Source organism: Bos grunniens, chromosome 12 (genome assembly GCF_055505025.1).
Source record: "Bos grunniens cultivar Pamir isolate PY7600 chromosome 12, Bosgru_T2T1.0, whole genome shotgun sequence".
NCBI lineage: Eukaryota > Metazoa > Chordata > Mammalia > Artiodactyla > Bovidae > Bos > Bos grunniens.
In genome coordinates this window covers 1,904,722-1,921,047 of record NC_141176.1, presented here as the reverse complement: position 1 = coordinate 1,921,047, position 16,326 = coordinate 1,904,722, and the positions used below count along the sequence as shown (strand labels likewise).

The window sequence follows — 16,326 nt, the reverse complement described above, 5'->3', positions numbered from 1 at the left end:
AATCTTCATTCAGTTCAGTTCAGTTCAGTTCAGTCGCTCAGTCGTGTCCAACTCTTTGCGACCCCATGAATCGCAGCATGCCAGGCCTCCCTGTCCATCACCAACTCCTGGAGTTCACTCAGACTCACGTCCATCGAGTCAGTGATGCCATCCAGCCATCTCATCCTCTGTTGTCCCCTTCTCCTCCTGCCCCCAATCCCTCCCAGCATCAGACTCTTTTCCAATGAGTCAACTCTTCACATGAGGTGGCCAAAGTACTGGAGTTTTCAGCTTTAGCATCATTCCTTCCAAAGAAATCCCAGGGCTGATCTCCTTCAGAATGGTTGGATCTCCTTGCAGAGAACCAATATTTCTGAGCTATAGGTTCTTAATAGGACAAAAATAATAGCCCCATAGTCTCAGTCTTATGAAGTCAAAAGTGAGTGGTTAAAATTTAAGGAGAAAGAGGGATGAAGGAAGGGAGGGGAAAACAGAATTCTCTGGTTAAAATAATTGACAAAAATTAGTACTTGGCTTTGATAGAGAAGGCATTGGGCATTTTCTCAGGGCCAGTTAACTCTAAGTTCTGTTTGTTAGCCCCCAGTCAATTGTTTGTTTCTACAGTATCTTAATAAGTGAAAGAGTACAGGTGAGAAAGACATGGCTGATAGTATGGGGTTTTTGTTTTTGTTTTTTTGGCTTTCTTTTTTTTTTTTAATTTTATTTTTAAACTTTACAATATTGTATTAGTTTTGCCAAATATCGAAATGAATCTGCCACAGGTAGACCTGTGTTCCCCATCCTGAACCCTCCTCCCTCCTCCCTCCCCATACCCTCCCTCTGGATCATCCCAGAGCACCAGCCCCAAGCATCCAGTATCGTGCATCGAACCTGGACTGGCAACTCGTTTCATACATGATATTTTATATGTTTCAATACCATTCTCCCAAATCTCCCCACCCTCTCCCTCTCCCACAGAGTCCATAAGACTGATCTATACATCAGTGTCCCTTTTGCTGTCTCGTACAGGGTTATTGTTACCATCTTTCTAAATTCCATATATATGCGTTAGTATACTGTATTGGTGTTTTTCTTTCTGGCTTACTTCACTCTGTATAATAGGCTCCAGTTTCATCCACCTCATTAGAACTGATTTAAATGTATTCTTTTTAATGGCTGAGTAATACTCCATTGTGTATATGTACCACAGCTTTCTTATCCATTATCTGCTGATGGGCATCTAGGTTGCTTCCATGTCCTGGCTATTATAAACAGTGCCACGATGAACATTGGGGTACACGTGTCTCTTTCCCTTCTGGTTTCCTCAGTGTGTATGCCCAGCAGTGGGATTGCTGGATCATAAGGCAGTGCTATTTCCAGTTTTTTAAGGAATCTCCACACTGTTCTCCATAGTGGCTGTATTAGTTTGCATTCCCACCAACAGTGTAAGGGGGTTCCCTTTTCTCCACACCCTCTCCAGCATTTATTGCTTGTAGACTTTTGGATCGCAGCCATTCTGACTGGCATGAAATGGTACCTCATAGTGATTTTGATTTGCATTTCTCTGATAATGAGTGATGTTGAGCATCTTTTCATGTGTTCGTTAGCCATCTGTATGTCTTCTTTGGAGAAATGTCTATTTAGTTCTTTGGCCCACTTTTTGATTGGGTCATTTATTTTTCTGGAGTTGAGCTGTAGGAGTTGCTTGTATATTTTTGAGATTAGTTGTTTGTCAGTTGCTTCATTTGCTATTATTTTCTCCCATCCTGAAGGCTGCCTTTTCACCTTGCTAATAGTTTCCTTTGCTGTGCAGAAGCTTTTAAGTTTAATTAGGTCCCATTTGTTTATTTTTGCTTTTATTTCCAATATTCTGGGAGGTGGGTCATAGAGGATCCTGCTGTGATGTATATCGGAGAGTGTTTTGCCTATGTTCTCCTCTAGGAGTTTTATAGTTTCTGGTCTTACGTTGAGATCTTTAACCCATTTTGAGTTTATTTTTGTGTATGGTGTTAGAAAGTGTTCTAGTTTCATTCTTTTACAAGTGGTTGACCAGTTTTCCCAGCACCACTTGTTAAAGAGATTGTCTTTAATCCATTGTATATTCTTGCCTCCTTTGTCAAAGATAAGGTGTCCACATGTGTGTGGATTTATCTCTGGGCTTTCTATTTTGTTCCATTGATCAATATTTCTGTCTTTGTGCCAGTACCATACTGTCTTGATAACTGTGGCTTTGTAATAGAGCCTGAAGTCAGGTAGGTTGATTCCTCCAGTTCCATTCTTCTTTCTCAAGATAGCTTTGGCTTTTCGAGGTTTTTTGTATTTCCATACAAATTGTGAAATTATTTGTTCTAGCTCTGTGAAGAATACCATTGGTAGCTTGATAGGGATTGCATTGAATCTATAAATTGCTTTGGGTAGTATACTCATTTTCACTATATTGATTCTTCCAATCCATGAACATGGTATATTTCTCCATTTAGTAGTGTCCTCTTTGATTTCTTTCACCAGTGTTTTATAGTTTTCTGTATATAGGTCTTTAGTTTCTTTAGGTAGATATATTCCTAAGTATTTTATTCTTTCCATTGCAATGGTGAATGGAATTGTTTCCTTAATTTCTCTTTCTGTTTTCTCATTATTAGTGTATAGGAATGCAAGGGATTTCTGTGTGTTGATTTTATAACCTGCAACTTTACTATAATCATTGATTAGTTCTAGTAGTTTTCTGGTGGAGTCTTCAGGGTTTTCTATGTAGAGGATCATGTCATCTGCAAATAGAGTTTTACTTCTTCTTTTCCAATTTGGATTCCTTTTATTTCTTTTTCTGCTCTGATTGCTGTGGCCAAAACTTCCAAAACTATGTTGAATAGTAATGGTGAAAGTGGGCACCCTTGTCTTGTTCCTGACTTTAGAGGAAATGCTTTCAATTTTTCACCATTGAGGATAGTGTTTGCTGTGGGTTTGTCATATATAGCTTTTATTATGTTGAGGTATGTTCCTTCTATTCCTGCTTTCTGGAGAGTTCTTATCATAAATGGATGTTGAATTTTGTCAAAGGCTTTCTCTGCATCTATTGAGATAATCATATGGTTTTTATTTTTCAATTTGTTAATGTGGTGTATTACATTGATTGATTTGTGGATATTGAAGAATCCTTGCATCCCTGGGATAAAGCCCAGTTGGTCACGGTGTATGATCTTTTTAATGTGTTGTTGGATTCTGATTGCTAGAATTTTGTTTAGGATTTTTGCATCTATGTTCATCAGTGATATTGGCTTGTAGTTTTCTTTTTTTGTGGCATCTTTGTCAGGTTTTGGTATTGGGGTGATGGTGGCCTCATAGAATGAGTTTGGAAGTTTACCTTCCTCTGCAATTTTCTGGAAGAGTTTGAGCAGGATAGGTGTTAGCTCTTCTCTGAATTTTTGGTAGAATTCAGCTGTGAAGCCGTCTGGACCTGGGCTTTTGTTTGCTGGAAGATTTTTGATTACAGTTTCAATTTCCATGCTTGTGATGGGTCTGTTAAGATTTTCTATTTCTTCCAGGTTCAGTTTTGGAAAGTTGTACTTTTCTAAGAATTTGTCCATTTCTTCCACGTTGTCCATTTTATTGGCATATAATTGTTGATAGTAGTCTCTTATGATCCTTTGTATTTCTGTGTTGTCTGTTGTGATCTCTCCATTTTCATTTCTGATTTGATTGATTTGATTTTTCTCCCTTTGTTTCTTGAAGAGTCTGGCTAATGGTTTGTCAATTTTATTTATCCTTTCAAAGAACCAGCTTTTGGCTTTGTTGATTTTTGCTATGGTCTCTTTTGTTTCTTTTGCATTTATTTCTACCCTAATTTTTAAGATTTCTTTCCTTTTACTAACTCTGGGGTTCTTCATTTCTTCCTTTTCTAGTTGCTTTAGGTGTAGAGTTAGGTTATTTATTTGACTTTTTTCTTGTTTCTTGAGGTATGCCTGTATTGCTATGAACTTTCCCCTTAGGACTGCTTTTAAAATGTCCCACAGGTTTTGGGTTGTTGTGTTTTCATTTTCATGCGTTTCTATGCAAATTTTGATTTCTTTTTTGATTTCTTCTGTGATTTGTTGGTTTTTCAGCAGCGTGTTGTTCGGCCTCCATATGTTGGAATTTTTAATAGTTTTTCTCCTGTAATTGAGATCTAATCTTACTGCATTGTGGTCAGAAAAGATGCTTGGAATGATTTCTATTTTTTTGAATTTACCAAGGCTAGATTTATTGCCCAGGATGTGATCTATCCTGGAGAAGGTTCCGTGTGCGCTTGAGAAAAAGGTGAAATTCATTGTTTTGGGATGAAATGTCCTATAGATATCAATTAGGTCTAACTGGTCTGTTGTATCATTTAACGTTTGTGTTTCCTTGTTAATTTTCTGTTTAGTTGATCTATCCATAGGTGTGAATGGGGTATTAAAGTCTCCCACTATTATTGTGTTATTGTTAATTTCTCCTTTCATACTTGTTAGCATTTGTCTTACATATTGCAGCTCTCCCGTGTTGGGTGCATATGTATTTATAATTGTTATATCTTCTTCTTGGATTGATCTTTGATCATTATGAAGTGACCGTCTTTGTCTCTTTTCACAGCCTTTGTTTTAAAGTCTATTTTATCTGATATAAGTATTGCTACCCCTGCTTTCTTTTGGTCCCTATTGGCATGGAAAATCTTTTTCCAGCCCTTCACTTTCAGTCTGTATGTGTCCCCTGTTTTGAGGTGGGTCTCTTGTAGACAACATATGTAGGGGTCTTGTTTTTGTATCCATTCAGCCAGTCTTTGTCTTTTGGTTGGGGCATTCAACCCATTTACGTTTAAGGTAATTACTGATAAGTATGATCCCGTTGTCATTTACTTTATTGTTTTGGGTTCGAGTTTATACACCATTTTTGTGTTTCCTGTCTAGAGAATATCCTTTAGTATTTGTTGGAGAACTGGTTTGGTGGTGCTGAATTCTCTCAGCTTTTGCTTGTCTGAGAAGCTTTTGATTTCTCCTTCGTATTTGAATGAGATCCTTCCTGGGTACAGTAATCTGGGCTGTAGGTTATTTTCTTTCATCACTTTAAGTATGTCTTGCCATTCCCTCCTCGCTTGAAGAGTTTCTATTGAAAGATCAGCTGTTATCCTTATGGGAATTCCCTTGTGTGTTATTTGTTGTTTTTCCCTTGCTGCTTTTAATATTTGTTCTTTGTGTTTGATCTTTGTTAATTGGATTAATATGTATCTTGGAGTGTTTCGCCTTGGGTTTATCCTGTTTGGGACTCTCTGAGTTTCTTGGACTTGGGTGATTATTTCCTTCCCCATTTTAGGGAGGTTTTCAACTATTATCTCTTCAAGTATTTTCTCATGGTCTTTCTTTTTGTCTTCTTCTTCTGGGACCCCTATGATTCGAATGTTATAGTGTTTAATATTGTCCTGGAGGTCTCTGAGATTGTCCTCATTTCTTTTAATTCGTTTTTCTTTTATCCTCTCTGATTCATTTATTTCTACCATTCTATCTTCTAATTCACTAATCCTATGTTCTGCCTCTGTTATTCTACTATTTGTTGCCTCCAGAGTGTTTTTAATTTCATTTATTGCATTATTCATTTTATATTGACTCTCTTTTATTTCTTCTAGGTCCTTGTTAAACCTTTCTTGCATCTTCTCAATCTTTGTCTCCAGGCTATTTATCTGTGATTCCATTTTGATTTCAAGATTTTGGATCAATTTCACTATCATTATTCGGAATTCTTTATCAGGTACATTCCCTATCTCTTCCTCTTTTGTTTGGTTTGATGGGCATTTCTCCTGTTCCTTTATCTGCTGGGTATTCCTCTGTCTCTTCATCTTGTTTAAATTGCTGATTTTGGGGTGTCCTTTCTGTATTCTGGCAGTTTGTGGAGTTCTCTTTATTGTGGGGTTTCCTCGCTCTGTGTGGGTTTGTACAGGTGGCTTGTCAAGGTTTCTTGGTTAGGGAAGCTTGTGTCGGTGTTCTGGTGGGTGGAGCTGTATTTCTTCTCTCTGGAGTGCAGTGAAATGTCCAGTAATGAGTTATGGGATGTCTATGGTTTTGGGGTGACTTTGGGCTGCCTGTATCTTGGATCTCAGGGCTGTGTTCCTTGCTGCTGGAGAATTTGCTTGGTATGTCTTGCCCTGAAACTTGTTGCACCCAGAGAGGTTTACAGCGTTATATGGAGAAGAGAAGAGTGAGGAGGGAGTTAGAGGTGACCCGATTGAGATGAGGTGGAATCAATAGAGGAGAGAGTGGGATATTCAGTAATCTCTTCCTTATGTGCACTCCACAACTGGACCGCTCAGAGTTGTTCACAGAGTTATACAGAGAAGAGAAGAAGGACGAAGGTGGCAGAGGTGGCCAGGAGGATAAATGGGGGGAATGAAAAGGAGGGAGACAGATCCAGCCAGTAATCAGTTCCCTAAGTATTCTCCACCATCTGGAACACACAGAAATTCACAGAGTTGGGTAGAGTACAGAGGGGTTAGGGAGGAGACACAGGCGACCTGGTGGAGAAAAAGGAGAGTCCAAAGGGAGAGAGAGCAGTTAAGCCAGTATTCTCGCTCCCTAGTGAAAAATGGGTACTGAAGATTGGGTTCTTAAAGGTACAAAATTGGTAACAAATACATAAAAGCAAAAATTTAAAATCTAGAGTAGCGTTTGGAATTTCAAAAATACGATGTTAAAGAAAAGAAGAAGGAAAAGAGAGAAAAAAATGAACAAACAAAAACAAACAAGGTCGCGAAAATTATGAAGAAAATATAGGTACAAAATTGATAACTAATACCAAAAAGCAAAAGTTAAAAATCTAGAGTAGAGTTTGGATTTTCAAAAATACAATGTTAAAAAAAGAAGAAGAAAAAGAAAGAGAAAAAAAAAAAACAAACAAGAACAAAGTCGCCTAAAGTATATATATAAAAAAAAAAAAATACAGGTACAAAATTGATAACAAATACCAAAAAGCATAAATTAAAAATCTAGAGTAGAGTTTGGAATTTCAGATATACAATGTTATTTAAAAGAAAAAGAAAAAGAAACAGAGAAAAAGAATAAGAAAAAATAAAAAAGGGTCACAGAAATTATTTAAAAAAAAAAAAAAAACTATAGGTACAAAATTGATAACAAATACCAAAAAGCATAAATTAAAAATCTAGAGTAGAGTTTGGAATTTCAGATATACAATGTTATTTAAAAGAAGAAGAGAAAGAAACAGAGAAAAAGAATAAGAAAAAATAAAAAAGGGACACAGAAATTATATAAAAAAAAAAAAAACTATAGGTACAAAATTGATAACAAATACCAAAAAGCATAAATTAAAAATCTAGAGTAGAGTTTGGAATTTCAGATATACAATGTTATTTAAAAGAAGAAGAAAAAGAAACAGAGAAAAAGAATAAGAAAAAATAAAAAAGGGTCACAGAAATTATTAAAAAAAAAAAACAAAAAAACTATAGGTACAAAATTGATAACAAATACCAAAAAGCTAAAATTAAAAATCTAGAGTAGAGTTTGGAATTTCAAAAATACAATGTTAAAGAAAAGAAGGAAGAAAAAAAAAAGGTCAAAAATTATAAAAATATATATATATATGAAGTTTGCTTTAAAAAAAAAAGGGTCTTTTTTTTTTTTTTTTGCAAAGTAATCGGTTATAAAAGCGGAAATTAAAGGAATAATAGAGGACTTAAATTTTTTTTTTTAATTAAAAAAAAAAAAAGAAAGAATGATCGTACAAATAGTAAAAATATATCTAGGACTTTCTCCGGTTTTGTTGTGAGTATTGTGGGTTCAGTTCATTGTTGGCTAGTTCCTTGGTCTGACTTATATTTCTTAAGATCTATAGGCCCCTTCCTATGTAGTTGGTAGTAACCACAGGGTTTTAATCTATTGCCTGTAGCTTCCAAGGCGGTTCCCTCTGTTATAGCTTCTTCTGTTTGCTGGTCTCTTCAGTGTCTGGTTTCCGCCCTGATACAAAGGGTACGGTGGAGGACACTTTTTTTTTTTTTTAAGGCTCACTTGTTCAGTCGCGCTGAGGGGAGGTAGGGAGGGATGCTGCAAACAAATAACCCTGGCGTGTGCTCGCAGTGCCTCAGCCACACTGGGTCTGCCCCCCGTTCACGGCGCGTGTAGCCTCTCTACCCACACTGCTCAGGCTCTAGGTTGCTCCGCTGGGAACCATCCGTGGCCGGCCCTGGCCTGCCTGTACTTCCCAGGTCCAAGCCGCTCAGGTTCAGGCACTCGGGTACTCCTCAGGGGCGCAGACTCTTGGTTGGGCCTGCGTTTTGTGCCCTTCCCAGATTCGAGCAGCTCAGGTGATGAGATGTTTGGTGCGTGCGATTGCTGCGACTTATCGCCTCCCCGCCACTCGGTTATCTAGGTGTGCACCGGCACACCTTCTCAGGCAGATGTTGACCGTCCAGACCCCCAAGAAGTTTTAGTTAGCAAAGAAGCCTGCTTACAATTTTATAGATAATGTCTCTCTGGGGCTGCGATTGTCCCCTTCCGGCTCTGGCTGCCTATCACTGGAGGGGGATGGTCTGCCGCCGGCTATCTCTGTTCAGTCCTTTGTTCCGTGCATGGGCCTGGCGGTGTCATAGGTTAGGTCTGGCTTTTCGCGTGGTAGATATCCCACAGTCTGGTTTGCTAGCCCAAATTATTTCGCTCAGATAGCGCTTGGGGTATTCAGGCCAGATTCTTGTGATGCAGCCCGCGCCGCACCTCCCCCCTGCCCAGCCCCCACTTGCTAATGGCGGATGCAGGCGTCTGCGCTGCTTCTCCGCTGGGGGAATTACCATAGGGCTCGCAGTGTGCGGGTTTTAATTGTTTATTTTTCCTCCCTGTTATGTTGCCCTCTGTGCTTCCAAGGCTCGGCACAGATTCAGCAGTGAGAAGGTTTCCTGGTGTTTGGAAACTTCTCTCTTTTTAAGACTCCCTTCCCCGGACGGAACTCCGTCCCTCCCTCTTTTGTCCCTTTTTTTTTCTTTTATGTTTTTTCCTACCTCCTTTCGAAGACTTGGGTTGCTTTTCTGGGTGCCTGATGTCCTCTGCCGGCATTCAGAAGTTGTTTTGTGGAATTTACTCGGCGTTTAAATGTTCTTTTGATGAATTTGTGAGGGAGAAAGTGTTCTCCCCGTCCTACTCCTCTGCCATCTTAGCTCCTCCTCCTGTTTCTTATTTTTTTTTTAACCATCCCTATGCTTCATAACAAGAAGTGGAGTGGCCCGGGCATTGGTTGCTTTCTTAAAAAAGATCTCCAAGTAATTCTAATGCATATCCTGGGTTAAAAACCAGAGGAAGGGCCATGTTTGACCACTAATAAGTTAGCCAGTAAAGGAAAAGGCAGAAGAATGTAAACCGAGGTCTGAGAGTGGCTTAAAGGACTGATTCTCTCTACTTTCTTATTGGTAGATGAGGACAGTAGTCCCTAGGACAGTGCTAAACATAGAAGAGTCTCTAAAGTGGATGGCACTAGTGTTGCCTAGTGATTGTCATGGTAACAATCCCTGAGGATAGTTCTGTGCGATAGATAGTATGTGACATATATAATTTGACCTGAAGGCATCAAGGAAAAGTTTAGGTTGGAAGGCAAATGAGGCCAACCTATCTGCCCTGGAGGCTGCTGGAGCACTGAAGGTGACAGCAAGATGTACTGACCAAGTAAAAACTAAGCTCCGCCATGACTTTCTGTTACTAAGGGCAGCTGTAGGCCTAGATGTGCAATAATTAATTACTAGTTTGGTGAAGTTCTAAGAGCATGGTGGTAAGTATTTTTCATTCGTTATCTTTGTCATCTTCACAACTCTAGGACTTCCCCCTTTTCCCTTCTTACTCTTTGTTTTTGTTTTGGTTTGGTTTTTGTTATGGTTATATTCTGTCAAGTTAATCAGCCCCTTAGGTTTGCTTCACAGTTTGTCATCGCCATGACGTGTGACGTTCATTTGCATTGTTTGCTCCCAGTTCCATGGCAAAGCCATCCCTTCCCCTTTCGTGGCCTCTTCCTCTCCCCCACCTCACTCGTTCTGCTCCTTCCTTTTCTCTCTTCCTCTTGTTTAAAATCTTACTTTTCTTTGACTTTTCGTGTTTATACTCTTAGCTCAAGTTCTTAGAGTTTTTTTCCTTTCAAAAAGTGGTTCTATTTATAATTCAAAAATTACTCGGTAAATATGTACAGAGTACTAACTGTGTTCTAGGTGCTATGCTGTAAATAAGACCAGCATGATCTCAAATCTCCCCAAGCTCTAGGTGTAGCTCCTTTTATTTTATTTATTATGTTTATTTATTTATTATTTTATTTGTTTATTTGTTTATTTATTTGTTTATTATTTATTTATTTGTTTGTTTATTTATTATTTTATTTATTATGTTCCTTTTCTTTATTATCAACTTCCTTTCTTAAATGTATTTCATTGACTTTTACTTTTGCTAGACTTCTAATAATTATCAATTTTTAGTCTTAATATTTTACCTTTCAATTCTGCTTTGCAAAATGTTAATTTTAAAAATGTTTTTCACCCCTGAGCCATGGACATTTGTTTCTGAAGAAAGTCCTCTAGATACAGGGAAGCACCTGAAGTTGTCTCCATACTTTGGCTACTTCTCCACAGCAGATCTCCAGAGCAGACCTGACCTGAAGGTCAGTTAGCACTGATAACCACTTTTCCCCACCCTATGCCCACTCCACTTATTAAGATTCTACAGAAATAACTGTGGCCTAACTGAAGAAAACGGAGAGGTAACAGGCTCCAAGAGATTCCTAAGAAGCACTCCTTCAAAGCAAAGTAGTAAATTTTGTCAGTTGTTTTGGCCAAAGGATTCCTTCCTCCCTCCCTCCCTCCAACATTTCCTCCCTCCTTCATTCTTTCTTTTCTTCTCTCTCTTTCTTTTCACTTCTAGCTTCACAGGACTAAGAGTGAAGACACTGTTTCTGTCACATTAAATGGTTTGTCGTTCACTGGACCATCCAGGTTTAGGCCATGATGACAACCCCTGCCCCCCTGCCTGGCATTATGTGATTCTCTACTATTTTTATATAGATTCATCTCTCAAAGGCCTTTCTTTGTGACTCTACTCATCATGGCTAACCCCACTGCCCACAAGGAGTAAACATGGATGGAGCAAAGAAGGAAAATATGACTGACGGGTGCTAAGAGGGGTGCTTCCATGACCAGGCTGGAGCGGCCATCAGACTTCCCAGCACTGACCTGTCACTGGAATGTACAGGAAAACAAGACCTTGCCCCATGTTTGAGCAAGCTGGGGTGTCAGTGCATGATGTAGAGGACCTTTAGTAGGCCCTGTCTGTAGTCCCATTTTTGGTAGATAAATTATGCTATTTTTCAAAAGTAAACTGTGTAAAAATTTCATCACTCTTTTCTAACTCACGTTTTATCTTTCCAAAGCAACTGAAAGGATGGTAATATCATTTACTAAGATGAAAAATACTGCAATAAACCAGGTTTTGTGTTAGGGGGAAGAAATCTTGCTATTATCCTAGCTTTGTCACCTGGATAACTACACGGGTAGTTTAATACGTGGAAGTCACATTTATTTATGTGTTTTTTTAAAATATCAAAAAATTCTTCAGGTGAAATGCTATAGAAGTTTATCTTCAATAAAATAGCAAATTTTGGGCATGTGATGCAAAGAAAAGACCCTTATGACTCCTTAGAAAAAGACCCTGATGCTGGGAAAGATTGTAGGCAGGAGGAGAAGGGGACCACAGATGCTAGCTTATGGTGAATGACATCAGATTCATGCTCTCTGCATAAGATTCTGCTTCAGGACCAGGGACCAGGCTTGATCACTCAAGACCTCTTGTGTAGCAGAGTTTTATTAAAGTGAACAAGGGACAGAGAAAGCTTCTGACATAGACATCAGAAGGGGACTGAGAATGCCCACTCGCTAGTGTGTTAGCAAGGGAGCTGTATACGTTTTCAATTAGTTATTACAGGAAATCAAAAGAATGTCTCAAGGTTGTCAAGATCTTTCTAGACCCACTCCCACAATTTACATTTGAAAATAACAGGATTAGTCAGAAGATTCTCAAGAAGGAGAAACATGTCCTCAAGCAGGATACATTGTTATATAATCCTTAGTACAGAGTTTAAGCTGAGTTGTTTTGTTGTGTGATTATTAGCTCTGGGCTTAAAGAAAAAAAAGTTTGTCCTCCTTGAGAGCCCAAGACCAGCCCCAGACCCCATTCTCCTCAGGGACAACAGACTTCTTATCAACCTGTCTAGGAATCGACTCTCTCACAGAGGATGAGATGGTTGGATGGCATCACTGACTCGATGGACATGAGTTTGAACAAGCTCCAGGAGTTGGTGATAGACAGGGAAGCCTGGCGTGCTGCAGTCCATGGGGTGGCAAAGAGACACAACTGACTGAACTGAGCTGAAGATAGCATAATATGCTTGCATAAGGGATAAGACAGGGCCAGAGACATCAGAAATGATTTTAAAGGAATAGGAAAGAGGACACATCTATGGTTAAAATTGTGGAAACCTTGAATTTGGTGCATCAGTTCAGTTCAGTTCAGTCACTCAGTCATGTCCGACTCTTTGCAACCCCATGAATTGCGGCATGCCAGGCCTCCCTGTCCATCACCAACTCCCAGAGTTCATCCAAACTCATGGACTGATTGGATCTCCTTGCAGTCCAAGGGACTCTCAAGAGTCTTCTCCAACACCACAGTTCAAAAGCATCAATTCTTCAGTGCTCAGCTTTCTTCACAGTCCAACTCTCACATCCATACATGACCACTGGAAAAACCATAGCCTTGACTAGACAGACCTTTGTTGGCAAAGTAATATCTCTGCTTTTTAATATTCTATCTAGGTTGGTCATAACTAGTAGTTTACATAAAATACCAGACCACCTGGCCTGCCTCCTGAGAAATCTGTATACAGATCAGGAAGCAATAGTTAGAACTGGACATGGAACAAAAGACTGGTTTCAAATCAGGAAAGGAGTACATCAAGGCTGTGTATTGTCACCCTGCTTATTAAACTTATATGCAGAGTACATCGTGAGAAACGCTGGGCTGGGAGGAAACACAAGCTGGAATCAAGATTGCTGGGACAAATATCAATAACCTCAGATATGCAGATGACACCACCCTTATGGCTGAAAGTGAAGAAGAACTAAAGAGCTTCTTGATGAAAGTAAAAGAGGAGCTTGAAAAAGTTGGCTTAAAACTTAACGCTAAGAAAACCAAGATCGCAGCATCTGGTCCCATCACTTCATAGAGAATAGATGGGGAAACAGTGAAAGACTGGTTTTTTGGGCCCCAAAATCACTGCAGATGGTGACACTAGCCATAAAATTAAAAGACGCTTTCTCCTTGGAAGAAAAGTTATGACCAACCTAGACAGTATATTAAAAAGCAGAGATGTTATTTTGCCAACAAAGGTCCGTCTAGTCAAAGCTATGGTTTTTCCAGTAGTCATGTATGGATGTGAGAGTTGGAGTATAAAGGAAGCTGAGTGCCAAAGAATTGATGCTTTTGAACTGTGGTGTTGGCAAAGACTCTTGAGAGTCCCTTGGACTGCAAGGAGATCCAACCAGTCCATTCTGAAGGAGATCAGCCCTGGGTGTTCTTTGGAAGGAATGATGCTAAAGCTGAAACTCCAGTACTTTGGCCACCTCATGTGAAGAGTTGACTCATTGGAAAAGACTCTGATGCTGGGAGGTATTGGGGGCAGGAGGAGAAGGGGACAACAGAGGATGAGATGGTTGGATGGCATCACCAACTCGATGAACATGAGTCTGAGTAAACTCTGAGAGTTGGTGATAGACAGGGAGACCTGGTCTGCTGCAGTCCATGGGATTGCAAAGAGTTGGGCACGACTGCAACTGAACTGACTGCCTTACATACAATTGGAAGTAGATTGTATAATCAAGAGGAGCAGGTGTTCAGCCTGAGGAATAGATTCCATATGCTGAGACAGGTCCTTCTCTCTGGGATTCAAACATACTCAGGACTGTCTGTTGTTTAGTGCCAGTGAGTGCCTGGCAGACAGCAGGTGGGTGGCAGCACAGGGCTAGTTCCAAGAAAGATGTGGACAGGAATAAGGTCACACAGCACCCACAGGGTCCAACACTGGGAGAAATGAAGGGCTTGAGTCAGGCACAAGATAAAGACTTGAGTCAGGCACAAGAGATCAATCTTCTAGGATCCCCCTGTTGCCACGTTTGACAATCAGTGCATAGAGAGGGCCTGACATATTACTTAAAATAAGGTCACTAATAAAGGTTTCAAGGTGATGGTCATAAAGGTGTTCAAAGAACGAGGAATAAGAAAGGATATACAAGTGACAAATATAAAGAATTTAAACAGAGTTGAAGATCCAACACCTGAAATAAAAAATACACTGCAGAAAAATCAACAGTAGATTAGATGGTATAGAGGAATGGCTCAATGAACTGGGAAAGTAGTAACAATTACCCAAGCTTAATAGAAAAAAAAAAAAAAAGAATTTTTTAAAATAAGGGAAGTAGAGTGTCAGAAGAAGATGGCAGGAGAGTAAGACGAAGATGGCAGGAGAGTAAGATGAAGATGGCCAGTCTCCCCACAGATACAAAAACTTATCAAGATATGGAACAGCTCCTACAAAGCAACCTCTTAAATGACAGCAGAAGACCCCAGGCTTCCAAAGAAGCAAGCTAAACTCCCTGGAATGAGGTAGGAGAAAAGATAAAGACATTAAAAAAGTACGCGCGCCCTAGAGAGAATTTCAGGACAGGAGCTTGTGCCCCAAGGGAGGGAGAGTGTTGTGAAGTTCATGCACTGGGAAATCCTTCACAGGCAGGAACAAGGGGAAGCTGCAGAACCTTAGAGAGCCATGCAAATCGGGGGCCCAAAAGGCAAAATACAGAGAGGGCTGCACTTCTCAGCCCATGAACAGCTCACAAGTCTTAGCCCTGCTAAGAGGGTTGGAGCAGGGAGCTGAGAGATATGCACACAAGTCTCCGCTGAGCAGAAGGCAGACTCTGTGCCAAGAGAAGCACACAGGAGCCTCCAGCATACAGAGTGGGCTAGGGGAACCAAGAGACCCACATAGAAGCCTCTAGCTAGCAAGCTATGGCCTGCAGCATAGGGTGAGACCAGGGGGCGGAGGCTCTGGGAAAGACCCTGGGGAGACGTAGGGGGCTGACAACAGTGAAGATGTGCTGAGGGGCTATTTTGACATGGCTGTGGAAATAGATGTGTCTATCACTGCCAAAGCTGAGAGGGCTGCCCAAAGCCATACTGAACCTATAGACACCCCAAACAAAACCTTCTACTGGACACTGCATTGCCCTTCAGAGAGACAAGATCCAGCTCCATTGACCAGAACACAGGCACAAGTCCCCCTAATGAGGAAACCATCACAAAACACTAGACCAACCCCACTCACAGAGGGCAGATACCAAAACTAAGAAATGTGATCTAGGACCTGGAGAAACTTTTTCTTTTTTCTATTTTAAATCACACTTTTAATCCTCCCTACATACCTTTGTATTGGCTTTTTGCAATGCTGTGGAGTTTTCCTTTTTTTTTCTCTCTCTCTCTTTTGTAAAACTTTCTTTAAAGATTGTTTTTCTTCCTTTTCTTGTGACTTTTAAAATTTTGTTTTTGTTCTGCTTGACTGTTTTTCTTATTGTTCTTTCCCTACGGTTTGTGTTCTTAGTTGCTCAGTCATGTATGACTCTTTGCAACCCCATGGACTGTAGGCTGCCAGGCTCCTCTGTCCATGGAATTCTCCAGGACAGAATACTGGAGTGGGTTGCTATGCAGCTTCTCTAGGGGGATCTTCCCAACTCAAGGGTTGAACACAGGTCTCCCACATTATAGGCAGATTCTTTACCATCTGGGCTCAGATGGTAAAGAATTCCTTAATATATATAAATCTTTTTCACAAACATCTGTTTATCTTTGCTTTTTTTTTTTCTCCTACTTTTTACACCATATATGTTAGTTTATTATACTTTCTTTGCTATATTCCACAGTTGAAACTCTGTTCTGGCTCAGTTTTCTAGTCTGTAAACCTGGGAAAAGGACACCTCAAATGGATTAAGTCGGGGTGGTGGTGGTGGTGGGGGGGGGGGGTAATGGAATGAAAAGACAGAGAAATATACCACAAATGAAGGAACAAAGTAGAAAATCACTAGGCCAAATAAACAAAGAGGAAATTACGTGATAAAGAATTCAGAATAATGATAGTAAAGATGTTCCAAAGCCTTGAAAATAGAATAGAGAAAATGCAAGAAGCAATTAACACAGTTAATGAAATTAACAAGGACATGCTGCTGCTGCTGCTGCCAAAGGCGCTTCAGTTGTGTCCGACTCTGTGCGACCCCATAGA

At 40.0% G+C, this 16,326-nt stretch overlaps 1 long non-coding RNA gene across 1 annotated transcript; it reads left to right on the top strand.

Annotated features, from left to right (window-relative positions):
- Window positions 1–9,960: 9,960 nt before the first annotated feature.
- Window positions 9,961–11,327, top strand: LOC147361325 (uncharacterized). The gene is made up of 2 exons (XR_015137570.1): window positions 9,961–10,614; window positions 11,015–11,327. It is a non-coding gene; the product is annotated as an uncharacterized LOC147361325 (long non-coding RNA).
- Window positions 11,328–16,326: the final 4,999 nt, after the last annotated feature.